General features: G+C 45.1%; 1 protein-coding gene and 1 long non-coding RNA gene across 3 annotated transcripts in view; one reads left to right on the plus strand and one right to left on the minus strand.

The window, feature by feature from the left end:
* LOC106609664 (semaphorin-3ab-like) overlaps positions 1-12,404 on the minus strand; it is a 61,660-nt gene that overhangs the window by 21,564 nt on the left and 27,692 nt on the right. The gene's annotated exons all lie outside the window — the stretch shown is intronic.
* The window catches only part of LOC123728256 (uncharacterized), a 39,950-nt gene that overhangs the window by 2,256 nt on the left and 25,290 nt on the right, over positions 1-12,404 (plus strand). The gene's annotated exons all lie outside the window — the stretch shown is intronic.

Consider the following 12,404-nt stretch of genomic DNA (forward strand, 5'->3'; position numbering starts at 1 on the left):
GCATCTCATTGCTAGAGGTTTCACTACTGACCCTGGTTTGATTCCAGTCTGTATCACAACTGGCCGTGATTGGGAGTCTCATAGAGACTCTAACCCGACCAAACCCTGGGTTAGGGTTTGGCCGAGGTAGGCCGTCATTGTAAATAAGAATTTGTTCTTAACTGACTTGCCTAGTTAAATAAAACAATAAAAAAACATCTGATCAGTCTCAAACTCTCAAACAAACAACACTCACATGTTAAAGCTGGAATCCTTAATGATGAAACAGCCATGTCTGTTTGGGATATTACAACAACAAAGAAGTTACTGGAAACAGAAGAGCACACTATGTACTGCTATTTGTTTTTCCATGCTGCATGACGCTCCTCAGCTCGGCAACAAAAACAATAACAACGGTGGTGTGGCCAGTGGCGCTGTTACCCCATACTGCGTAGTCCATCTTTAAGTGTCCACATAGCATCTAGCATTTATTGTATCTGTGTAATTATATACAGCTACAACTAAGCAAATTAAGCAACGATTCAGTTAATATGCGAGTAACTACTTCGAACCAATGATTGTCCAGTTTTGCTGATTGCAGTTCAATCGTTATTTTAAGTGCCTTATCTGCAGTTATCTTGATCAGCTGAGCTACCACATTCTGCCTACCAAAGTAGCTCTACACTGCGTGCACAATTATTAGGCAAATTGTATTCCTCGGGATTCATTTCATTGTTGAACAAACACAATGCTCTCAGTCAATCCAAAATGTTATTGAACCTCAAACCTGAATGTTTAACAAAGGAAAAGTGAGTTTTGTCTTTCTCAGTGAAATATATAAGTGTGCACAATTTTTTGGCAACTATTAGTGTGCAGAATTATTAGGCAACTAAATTACAAAAATAATTTTTAGAGTAAGTATAACAGATAAGTAACACAAAATGACAATTATATAACATTTTTGGCCTTTCAAAAATATTCAGTGACCAATATAGCCACCCTTATTTTCAATAACTGCCATGAGCCTTCCATCCATGGAGTCTGTCAGTTTCTTGATCTGTTCACGATCAACTTTCGCTGAAGCAGCAACCACAGCCTCCCAAATGCTGTTCAAAAAGGTGCATTGTCTTCCATCACTGTAAATCTCACGTTTGAGAAGGGCCCACAAGTTCTCAATAGGATTTAAGTCAGGTGAGGAAGGGGGCCAGGTCATTATTCAGGCATCTTTGAGGCCCTTGCTGGCTAGCCAAGCAGTGGAGTAGTTGGATGCATGTGATGGAGCATTGTCCTGCATAAAGATCATGGCCTTCTAGAATACTGAGGACTTTTTCCTGTACCACTGTTTGACGAAAGAATCTTCCAGAAACTGGCAGTAGGTTTGGGAGTTGAGTTTCAGTCCATCTTCAACCCAAAAAGGTCCAACTACCTCATCCTCAATGATAGCAGCCCATACCAGTACCCCTCCTTCACCTTGCTGGCACCTGACTCAAAGTGGTGCCCTGTGTCCATTACTGATCCAGCCACGGGCCCATCCATTTGGTCCATCAAGAGTCACTTTCATTTCATCTGTCCATAAAACCTTTGAAAATTCTGTCTTCAGGTATTTCTTTGCCCAATGTTGACGCTTCAACTTGTGAATCTTATTCAGTGGTGGTCTTGTTTCAGTCTTCTTGACCTTGGCCATGTCTCTGAGCACTTTACACCTTGTACTTCTGAACACTCCAGGTAGGTTGCAGTTCTGGAATACGGTGGCACTGGAGGATAATGGGTTCCTGGTAGTTTGACGTTTAATTCTTCTCAAGTCTTTTGCAGTTAATTTGCGCCTTTTCTTCCCCATGCGTTTTTTGCGCCCCAGTTGACTATTCGCAACAAAACGTTTGAATGTCCGGTGGTCACACCTCAATAGTTTAGCTATTTAAAGAGTGTCGCATCCGTCTGAAAGGCATTTTACATTTTTGGTTTTTCAGTGTCAGTTAAATTTCTTTTTTGGCCCATTTTACCTGAGGTAATGAGGCTGCCTAATAATTATGCACACCTTGATATAAGGTGTTATTCACTTTCGCCACACCCTCCCTCATTACACAAATACATATCACCTGAAAATGATTAAATCCAATAAGCATTCAAGTTTATATGGTTTGGAGTTCGAAAATGTGAATAGATACAATGATAAGATCAGAATACTCACTTGCCTAATAATTGTGCACGCAGTGTAGAATACAGAGGTTACTACAGGACATAGTGAGGAAAATATGTGTGTGCGCTTCAGCTGTCTTAAAGTGCTGTAGGTGCAACCTAAAACATCTTCAGATTTGATCACTCCAGGCATGAATAAGACTTGGTAGTTGGCACTACTGGAAAGCTCCAGCAATCTGAAGTAGGAGTTTCCAGTTCCCGTTGCTGTGGTAAATTGCTTGTGAAATGAAGTGGCGTTCAGTTTTGCTGAAGGAAATGCCACCTGTGAGCTAAATCAGGCCATGACTGTGTCCTAAATGCACCTCGTACACTCTGTTTGACCAGGGACCATAGGTAGACCCATTTGGGATGCATCCCATGTTCACATCAGATCTTTAATGACCCGTCCGTCCGTGTGTGTTTCCATGTGTGTCCCGTCCGTGTGTGTGTATGTGTGTGTGTGTGTGTCCGTCTGTCTGTCCATCCGTGTGCGTTAGTGCGTGTGTGTTTGTGTGTGTGTCCGTCAGTTCGTCCGTCCGTGTGTGTGTATTCCCGTCAGATCTGTAGTGATCCATCTGGTTGAATTTACTGAAGGTATTTGGACTCCCAGCCTCAGCACATGTGGATAGTCCCAGTGCTGGGAGACTGTTTATGCTAACCCTAATGAATGGGATTAGTTCATGTTCTTGTCCTCTGGTAAGTCTTCTATAGGGTTCAGTAGGGTACACACATGCTAAAAAGATGAAGGCACGATTCATTGATGAGGAATACACACCTTGAGTTGACTGACACACATGCACACACACACACACACACACACACACACACACACACACACACACACACACACACACACACACACACACACACACACACACACACACACACACACACACACACACACACACACACACACACAGACACACACACACACACACACACACAAAGCCCATTCCAGGTTAATACACACACACACACACGTATCTCTTTCCCGGGTCATTAAGAAAATAAATATGGACCTTCTGTGTCAATAAAAATCCTAAACCCAAGGTTTATGTTCTGTCTACACAGAGCCACCTCTAGTCTCAGGGATGCTAACTGCTCAGGCTTCCCTGTCCCTCACAGCAATGAGACATTTCATTTATTTCCTTGCTTCGCTAATAAGTAAGCTAGGACAGTGGAAGGGTCAAAAGTTTTTTTTAAAAGGCTGATAGTTCAACAAACAAGAGAAAATAGAAAATAAACCATTCATGGAGTATATCACTCACAGAAGATATAGTATGTATACCTTGGCCTATCTTCAACCATATACAGTACAACATATTATCCAACAATAAGATGGTCAAAAGTTACACTAACTTAGCGTGTAACCTGTTTCCACCATAAGGTCTTCCTCTGTCAACATGAAATACCAGATTTTGAATAACTAGCCTCTTTGTGTGATGGCTGCTAAAAGTCATTGATATCTAACTGGACAGGTTTGAAGGATATCAACCTTGAGTTAAACTTTAACTGTCAACCCAGGATATTATCACTAACCCATAGTCACAACACCAGGTCACCCCAGGAGAGGATATTATCACTAACCCATAGTCACAACAACAGGTCACCCCAGGAGAGGATATTATCACTAACCCGTAGTCACAACAACAGGTCACCCCAGGAGAGGATATTATCACTAACCCATAGTCACAACAGCAGGTCAACCCAGGATATTATCACTAACCCATAGTCACAACAACAGGTCACCCCAGGAGAGGATATTATCACTAACCCATAGTCACAACAGCAGGTCAACCCAGGATATTATCACTAACCCATAGTCACAACAACAGGTCACCCCAGGAGAGGATATTATCACTAACCCATAGTCACAACAACAGGTCACCCCAGGATATTATCACTAAACCATAGTCACAACAGCAGGTCACCCCAGGAGAGGATATTTGTCACGTCCTGGCCAGTATAAGGGTTAATTGTCATTGTAGTTTCGTCAGGACGTGGCAGAGGGTATTTGTTTTATGTGGTTCGGGGTGGTATTTTGGTAAAAGGGCGTTTGATTTAGTATTTCCGGGTTTTTGGTTTATGGTCTATGTTTATGTATTTCTATGTGGAGTCTAGTGAGTGTGTTTCTATGGTTGATTAATTGGGGTTGGGACTCTCAATTGAAGGCAGGTGTTTTCTCTTTGCCTTTGATTGAGAGTCCCATATATTAGGGTGTGTTTGTGTTTGTCATTTGTGGGAGATTGTTTCTTGTCTAGCGTATGTGAGCCTGAGAAGACTGTCTATATCGTGAGTTCGTTTTGTTATTTTGTATGTTCATTTTGAGTCTAATAAATGTTCAAGATGAGCCAACACAATTCTGCTGCGTATTGGTCCTCCTTTTCCGATGATGATTTCGCCATATCGTCTGACGACGACGAAAGCCGTGACAGAATCTCCCACCAAACCAGGACCAAGCAGCAGAGGATGGAGCAGAGGGATTTTGAATTGGACAAACGGGAGAGATGGACATGGTATCAAGTTATGGCCGGAGAGGGCCCATGGAGAATGGCTGGTAAGGACCGGGAACGTTTCCGAGGAACACGACTGGCGTTGAAGCACGAGAGGCACCCCCAAGAATTTTTTTGGGGGGGCACACGGGTAGTTTGGCTAGGCCAAGGAAGAGCCAGAAGCCAGCTACCCGTGGTTATATGGAGGAGCGTATGAGGTGGAGGGCGCCATGTTTTGCTGAAGAGCGCACTCTCACCCATACGCACGCACAGTCCGGTGCGCGTCATTCCAGCCCCTCGCAGGTGCCGTGCTAGAGTGGGCATCCAGCCTGGTAGGAGGATGCCTGCGCAGCGCATCTGGTCGCCGGTACGCCTCCGAGCGACCAGGCTACCCAACTCCCGCTCTACGCATGGCTACCATCAGGCCCCTGCACAGCCCAGTCCGCCCTGTACAAGCAGCCCGCTCGTACAGGGCTACTAGTTCCATCCAGCCAGGACGGGTTGTGCAGGAGGTAAGATCAAGACCGCCTGTGCGCCTCCATAGCCCGGTGTTTCCAGTTCCTGTCTCTCGTGCGGACCCGGAAGTGCATCAGCCCAGTCCGACTCGTCCTGTTCCCGCTCCCCGCACTAGCCTGGAGGTACGTGTTCCCAGTCTGGTACGTCCAGTACCAGCACCACGCACCAGGCTTCAAGTGCGTCATCCCGTCAGTCAAGAGCCTGAACCACCACCTGCATAGGTGGGTTGGGGAGGGGGGGTGTAGCACAAGTGCCGTCAGTGACGGCAGCCACCCTCCCTTCCCTCCCTTTACTTTAGGGGGATTTTTGTTGTTGTTTGGAGTTTTTGTTTTTCTTGAGGTGCTTCCGGGGTTAGCACCTTTAGGGGGGGGGGTACTGTCACGTCCTGGCCAGTATAAGGGTTAATTGTCATTGTAGTTTGGTCAGGACGTGGCAGAGGGTATTTGTTTTATGTGGTTCGGGGTGGTGTTTTGGTAAAAGGGCGTTTGATTTAGTATTTCCGGGTTTATGGTTTATGGTTTATGTATTTCTATGTGGAGTCTAGTGAGTGTGTTTCTATGGTTGATTCATTGGGGTTGGGACTCTCAATTGAAGGCAGGTGTTTTCTCTTTGCCTTTGATTGAGAGTCCCATATATTAGGGTGTGTTTGTGTTTGTCATTTGTGGGAGATTGTTTCTTGTCTAGCGTATGTGAGCCTGAGAAGACTGTCTATATCGTGAGTTTGTTTTGTTATTTTGTATGTTCATTTTGAGTCTAATAAATATTCAAGATGAGCCAACACAATTCTGCTGCATATTGGTCCTCCTTTTCCGACGATGATTTCGCCATATCGTCTGACGACGACGAAAGCCGTGACAATATTATCACTAACCCATAGTCACAACAACAGGTCACCCCAGGAGAGGATATTATCACTAACCCATAGTCACAACAACAGGTCACCCCAGGATATTATCACTAACCCATAGTCACAACAACAGGTCACCCCAGGAGAGGATATTATCACTAACCCATAGTCACAACAACAGGTCACCCCAGGATATTATCACTAACCCATAGTCACAACAACAGGTCACCCCAGGAGAGGATATTATCACTAACCCATAGTCACAACAACAGGTCTCCCCAGGAGAGGATATTATCACTAACCCATAGTCACAACAACAGGTCACCCCAGGAGAGGATATTATCACTAACCCATAGTCACAACAACAGGTCACCCCAGGAGAGGATATTATCACTAACCCATAGTCACACCAACAGTTCCAGTGTCCCTGTCTATATTCAACCAGCATTCACTTCCTACATTACAAGTATTTCTGTGGTTAGACCAAACCCGGATATGCGCCACCTTATATGGTTCACAACCTTGACCGTTACAAGGGTTACTTGTGTAAACGTCTTCTTAATGACTTTACCTTATGGGCTTCCTAACATTCCGGCAACGTTCCGGCAACAACAGGGCAATGGAACGTTTCAATGTCTTCCTCCATCATTCTCACATTGCTATTATATACATTGTAAACTGTCTCATTAATTATCTTACTGACAGACAGAGATGTTTAGGTTTTCTCATGGTCGTTAGACTCATTTCCAGCCAGGCATTTGTGTCTCTCTGTGTGTGTGTGTGTGTGTGTGTGTGTGTGTGTGTGTGTGTGTGTGTGTGTGTGTGTGTGTGTGTGTGTGTGTGTGTGTGTGTGTGTGTGTGTGTGTGTGTGTGTGTGTGTGTGTAATATTGAGTGCATGTTGTGTGTGTGCCAAGGCTCTGACAGACATTTACTCAGCCTAGTCAGACATGCTACTCTGCAATTTTCTAGGTGAAAAATGACTTCTCTACACACATACTGTGTCGTTACCTGAATACCACTGCATCCTCTGGGGAGAGAAGGGTCATTATTGGGAATAACTGATTACTTTCTCTATAAAGGAGGGGGAATTAGTAGGCAGCTTTGTTTAAGGTAGATGGTTGACTGTGTTTAGAGAGCACACAGTGAACCTAACATGCATCAGTCTGCAGATAAAACTATAACTTCTGGACTAAATGAGAATCATTACTCACTCTGCACTGTGTTGAACCATTCAACATTTTCTGCATCACTTGTCTGTTAGGGCTGGGAATTGCCAAGGACCTCACAATATGATATTATCATGTAACGCCCTGGCCATAGAGAGGGGTTTTTTGTTCTTTATTTTGGTTAGGCCAGGGTGTTACATTGGGTGGGCGTTCTATGTTCTTTTTCTAGGTTTTTGTATTTCTGTGTTTTGGGCCGTGTGTGGCTCCCAGTTCGTTGTTGTTGATTGGGAGTCACACTTAAGGAGCATGTTTTTCCCTTGGGTTTTGTGGTAATTGTTTCTGTTTAGTTTTGTACCTAGCAGAACTGTAGGCTGTCGTTCATGTTCGTGTTTTGTTTAAAGTGTTTCTATTAATTAAATATTGAATATGAACACTCACTCCGCTGCGTTTTGGTCCACCTTTTCCGACGATGACTTCTCTGTTTCATCTGACGACGAAGACAGCCCTTACAGAATTACCCACCACAAAAAGACCAAGCAGCGGAGGAAGGCGAGGCACCAGGAGAAGGAAAGGAATGTGGACTCATGGACTTAGGAGAAAATGGAGAGGATCGTTCAGGATTCCTGGAGATGGGAGGAATTACTGGACGAAGGTGGACCATGGGCTCAAGCTGGGGATTATCGCCGCCCGCAGTGGGAGATCGAGGCAGCGATAGCTGAGAGGCGCTGGTATGAGGAAAGGGAGCGCAGCAGACACGAGAGGCAGGCCCCCCAAAAATTTTTGGGGGGCACACGGGGAGATTGGCGGAGTCAGGCAGTAGACCTGAGCCAACTCCCCGTGCTTACCGGAAGCAGCGTGGTACTGGTAAGACACCGTGTTAAGCTGTGGGGCGCACGGTGTCCCCAGTGCGCGTGCATAGCCCGGTGCGCTACATACCAGCCCCCCGCAAGTGCCATGCGAGTGCAGGCATCGAGCCAGGGTGGATGGTGCCAGCTCAGCGCGTCTGGTCTCCAGTGCGCCTCCTCGGTCCAGGTTATCCTGCGCCGGCGTTGCGTACTGTGTCTCCAGAGCGCTGGGAGGGTCCAGTTCGCCCAATGCCTGCTCTCCGCCCGTGCCGGGCCAAAGTGGGCATTCAGCCTGGAGTAAGCATGTCGAGCGTACATACCAGAACTCCAGTGCTCCCCCACAGCCCGGTTTATCCTGTGCCTCCTCCTCGGTCCAGGCCTCCAGTGGGTCTCCCCATCCTGGTCCGTCCTGTGCCTCCTCCTAGGACCAGGCCCCCAGTGGGTCTCCCCATCCTGGTCTGTCCTGTGCCACCTCCCAGGACTAGGCCTCCAGTGGGTCTCGCCAGTCCGGAGCCGCCCGCCAGTCCGGAGCCGCCAGAGCCGCCCGCCAGTCAGGAGTCGCCAGAGCCGCCCGCCTGTCAGGAGTCGCCAGAGCCGCCCACCAGTCAGGAGTCGCCAGAGCCGCCCGCCAGTCAGGAGTCGCCAGAGCCTTCCGCCTGTCCGGAGCCGCCAGAGCCGCCCGCCTATCCGGAGCCGCCAGAGCCGCCCGCCTGTCCGGAGCCGCCAGAGCCGCCCGCCTGTCCAGAGCAGTCAGAGCCGCCCGCCAGCCCGGTGAGTCCTGTGCCTACGCCTAGGGCCAGGCCTCTAACATGTCTCCTCAGCCTGGTGAATCCTGGGTCAGTGCCGCCAGAGCCGCCAGGGACGCCCGCCAGCCGGGCGCAGCCATCGCCGCCCGCCAGCCGGGCGCAGCCATCGCCGCCCGCCAGCCGGGCGCAACCAGGGCCGCCCGCCAGCCGGGCGCGGTCAGGGTCGCCCACCAGACCTTCGGCGCGGCCAGGTGCACCACCTAAGAGGGCGACGCCAAGGGTGGAACAGAGGCCACGTCCCGCACCTGAGCCGCCGCCGTAAGAAGGCCCACCCGGACCCTCCCCTTCAGTGTCAGGTTTTGCGGCCAGAGTCCGCACCTTGGGGGGGTACTGTAACGCCCTGGCTATAGAGAGGGGTTTTTTGTTCTTTATTTTGGTTAGGCCAGGGTGTTACATTGGGTGGGCGTTCTATGTTCTTTTTCTAGGTTTTTGTATTTCTGTGTTTTGGGCTGTGTGTGGCTCCCAATCAGGCACAGCTGAAGTTCGTTGTTGTTGATTGAGAGTCACACATATGGAGCATGTTTTTCCTTTGGGTTTTGTGGGTAATTGTTTCTGTTTAGTTTTGTACCTAGCTGAACTGTAGGCTGTCGTTCATTTTCGTGTTTTGTTTAAAGTGTTTCTATTAATTAAATATTGAATATGAACACTCACTCCGCTGCGTATTGGTCCACCTTTTCCGACGATGACTTCTCTGTTTCATCTGACGACAAAGACAGCCCTTACATATCACAATATTTAGGTGCTGAAATTATATATATGTAGTGTGATTCTATATGTAGTGTGATTCTATATGTAGTGTCATTCTATATGTATTGCGATTCTATATGTATTGTGATTCTATATGTATTGCAATTCTATATATATTGCAATTCTATATGTATTGCATGCATTGCGATTCTATATGTAGTGTGATTCTATATGCATTGCGATTCTATTTGTAGTGTGATTCTATATGTAGTGTGATTCTATATGTAGTGTGATTCTATAAGCAGTGTCATTCTATATGTAGTGTGATTCTGTATGTAGTGTGATTCTATATGTAGTGTGATTCTATATGCAGTGTGATTCTATATGTAGTGTGATTCTATAGGCAGTGTCATTCTATATGTAGTGTGATTCTGTATGTAGTGTGATTCTATATGTAGTGTGATTCTATATGTAGTGTGATTCTATAGGCAGTGTCATTCTATATGTAGTGTGATTCTGTATGTAGTGTGATTCTATATGTAGTGTGATTCTATATGTAGTGTGATTCTATATGCATTGCGATTCTATATGCATTGCGATTCTATTTGTAGTGTGATTCTATTTGTAGTTTGATTCTATTTGTAGTGTGATTCTATAGGCAGTGTCATTCTATATGTAGTGTGATTCTGTATGTAGTGTGATTCTGTATGTAGTGTGATTTTATATGTATTGCGATTCTATATGTGTCACGTCCTGAACAGTAAAGGGGTTATTTGTTATTGTAGTTTGGTCAGGACATGGCAGGGGGTGTTTGTTTTATGTGGTTCGGGATATGTGTTTATGTAGAGGGGTGTTTGTTTACAGTGTTCGGGGTTTTGGTTAATGTTCTATGTTAGTATATTTCTATGTTCTAGTTTAGTCTTTCTATTTCTATGTTTAGTTGATGGGGTTGACCTTCAATTGGAAGCAGCTGCTCTTCATTGCTTCTAATTGAAGGTCTTATTTAAGAGGGGTGTTTTTGTCATGGAATTTTGTGGGAAGTTGTTTTTGCACTGCAAGGGTTAGCATGCATTACTGTTCGTTAGTTCGTTTTCTTGTTTTGTTTCATTAAGTGTTCTAATAAAAGTTGCGCCTTGATCCACTATATACGACGATCGTTACAATATGTAGTCTGATTCTATATGCAATGCGATTCTATATGTAGTGTGATTCTATATGTAGTGTGATTCTATATGTAGTGTGATTCTATATGTAGTGTGATTCGATTTTTTATTTGATGTCGAAACATTTTGCCTTCATAAAGTACTTATACCCCTTGACTTATTCCAGATTTTGATATGTAATAGCCTGAATTCAAAATCGATTTAATTGACACAATACCACATAATGAACCCCAAGTAAAAACGTTTTTTTAGATTTTTTGCAAATGTATTGAAAATAAAATTAAGAAATATCTCATTTACATAAGTATTCACACCCCTGAGTCAATACTTTGTAGAAGCACATTTAGCATTGATTACAGCTGTGAATCTATCTTGGTAAGTCTCTAAGAGCCTTCTACTCCTGGATTGTGCAACATTTTCCCATTATCTTTTTCAAAATTCTTTAAGGTCTGTCAAGTTGGTTGTTGATCATTGCTAGACAACCATTTTCAGGTCTTGCCATAGATTTTCAAGTAGATTTAAATCAAAGCTGTATCTCGGCCACTCAGGAACATTTGGCCTTGTGTGTTAGGTTATTGTCCTGCTGAAAGGTGAATTCATCTCCCAGACAGAACCAAGTTTTCTTCTAGGATTTTACCTATGCTTAGCTGCATTCCATTTACAAAAAGTGAATTGTTTTGCCACATTTTTTTCAGTATTATATTAGTGCCTTGTTGCAAACAGGATGCATGTTTTGGAATATTTTTATTCTGTACAGGCTTCCTTGTTTTCACTCTGTCAATTAGCTTAGTATTGTGGAGTAACTACAATGTTGTTGATCCATCCTCAGTTTTCTCCTAAACTCAAACTGTTTTAAAGTCACCCTTGGCCTCATGATGAAATCTCTGAGCAATTTCCTCCTCTCTGGCAACTGAGTTTAAATATCAATGTAACGTCGTCCAACAATAATATCACGATATGTAACTGTATCGATCCCTCATCGCTATAATCAACTCTCTCAGATCTCCACAAGTCCACATGGGCTATGGGAATGGGCAATAATCCATAACTGAATCAAATGAGTCACGTTCCTGACTGAATCATACCAAACCTATTGAGTCATATTGTACGAAGCCCAGTGAATCACCAGTAAGACATTTGGGCAGAGAGTGCTGTACTGTTGCATTTGTTCCAGGGCTCCAAATTGAGTGGAGAAATTCAACACTTAGGAGCTAGGAATGCTTTTGTAATGTCCTAATCAAGCATTCGTGTCCACAAAAACGCAGCTTTCATCGCCTCTTTTTCTATAGTAAACATTTTTGCAGCATGCAAATGCCTCATCAAAGTGTGTGAATGTGCGCATGCATCTGTGTGTGTGTGTGTGTGTGTGTGTGTGTGTGTGTGTGTGTGTGTGTGTGTGTGTGTGTGTGTGTGTGTGTGTGTGTGTGTGTGTGTGTGTGTGTGTGTGTTATAGAGTACACGTGTGTGTATCTGGTCATGTGTACAGCAGGAATGTCTGTCTGTATCTGTGTTTGGGCAGTGCTGTGTTTATAACCCAAAAACCTGCCACAGACTATGACCCAAGTGGAACCTCTGTGATTTATGGACTGAACTACGTAATCCCACATAATCCTAGAGCCCCCTCCCCTGCACTGCATGTACACTCAGCCATGAAATTAGAAGCAGATACAACACGAGGGCTGTGTGTAAACCCCACATGAGATAACACACACAATCTGATAAGTAAC

This window comes from Salmo salar, chromosome ssa17 (genome assembly GCF_905237065.1).
Source record: "Salmo salar chromosome ssa17, Ssal_v3.1, whole genome shotgun sequence".
Taxonomy (NCBI): Eukaryota; Metazoa; Chordata; class Actinopteri; order Salmoniformes; family Salmonidae; genus Salmo; species Salmo salar.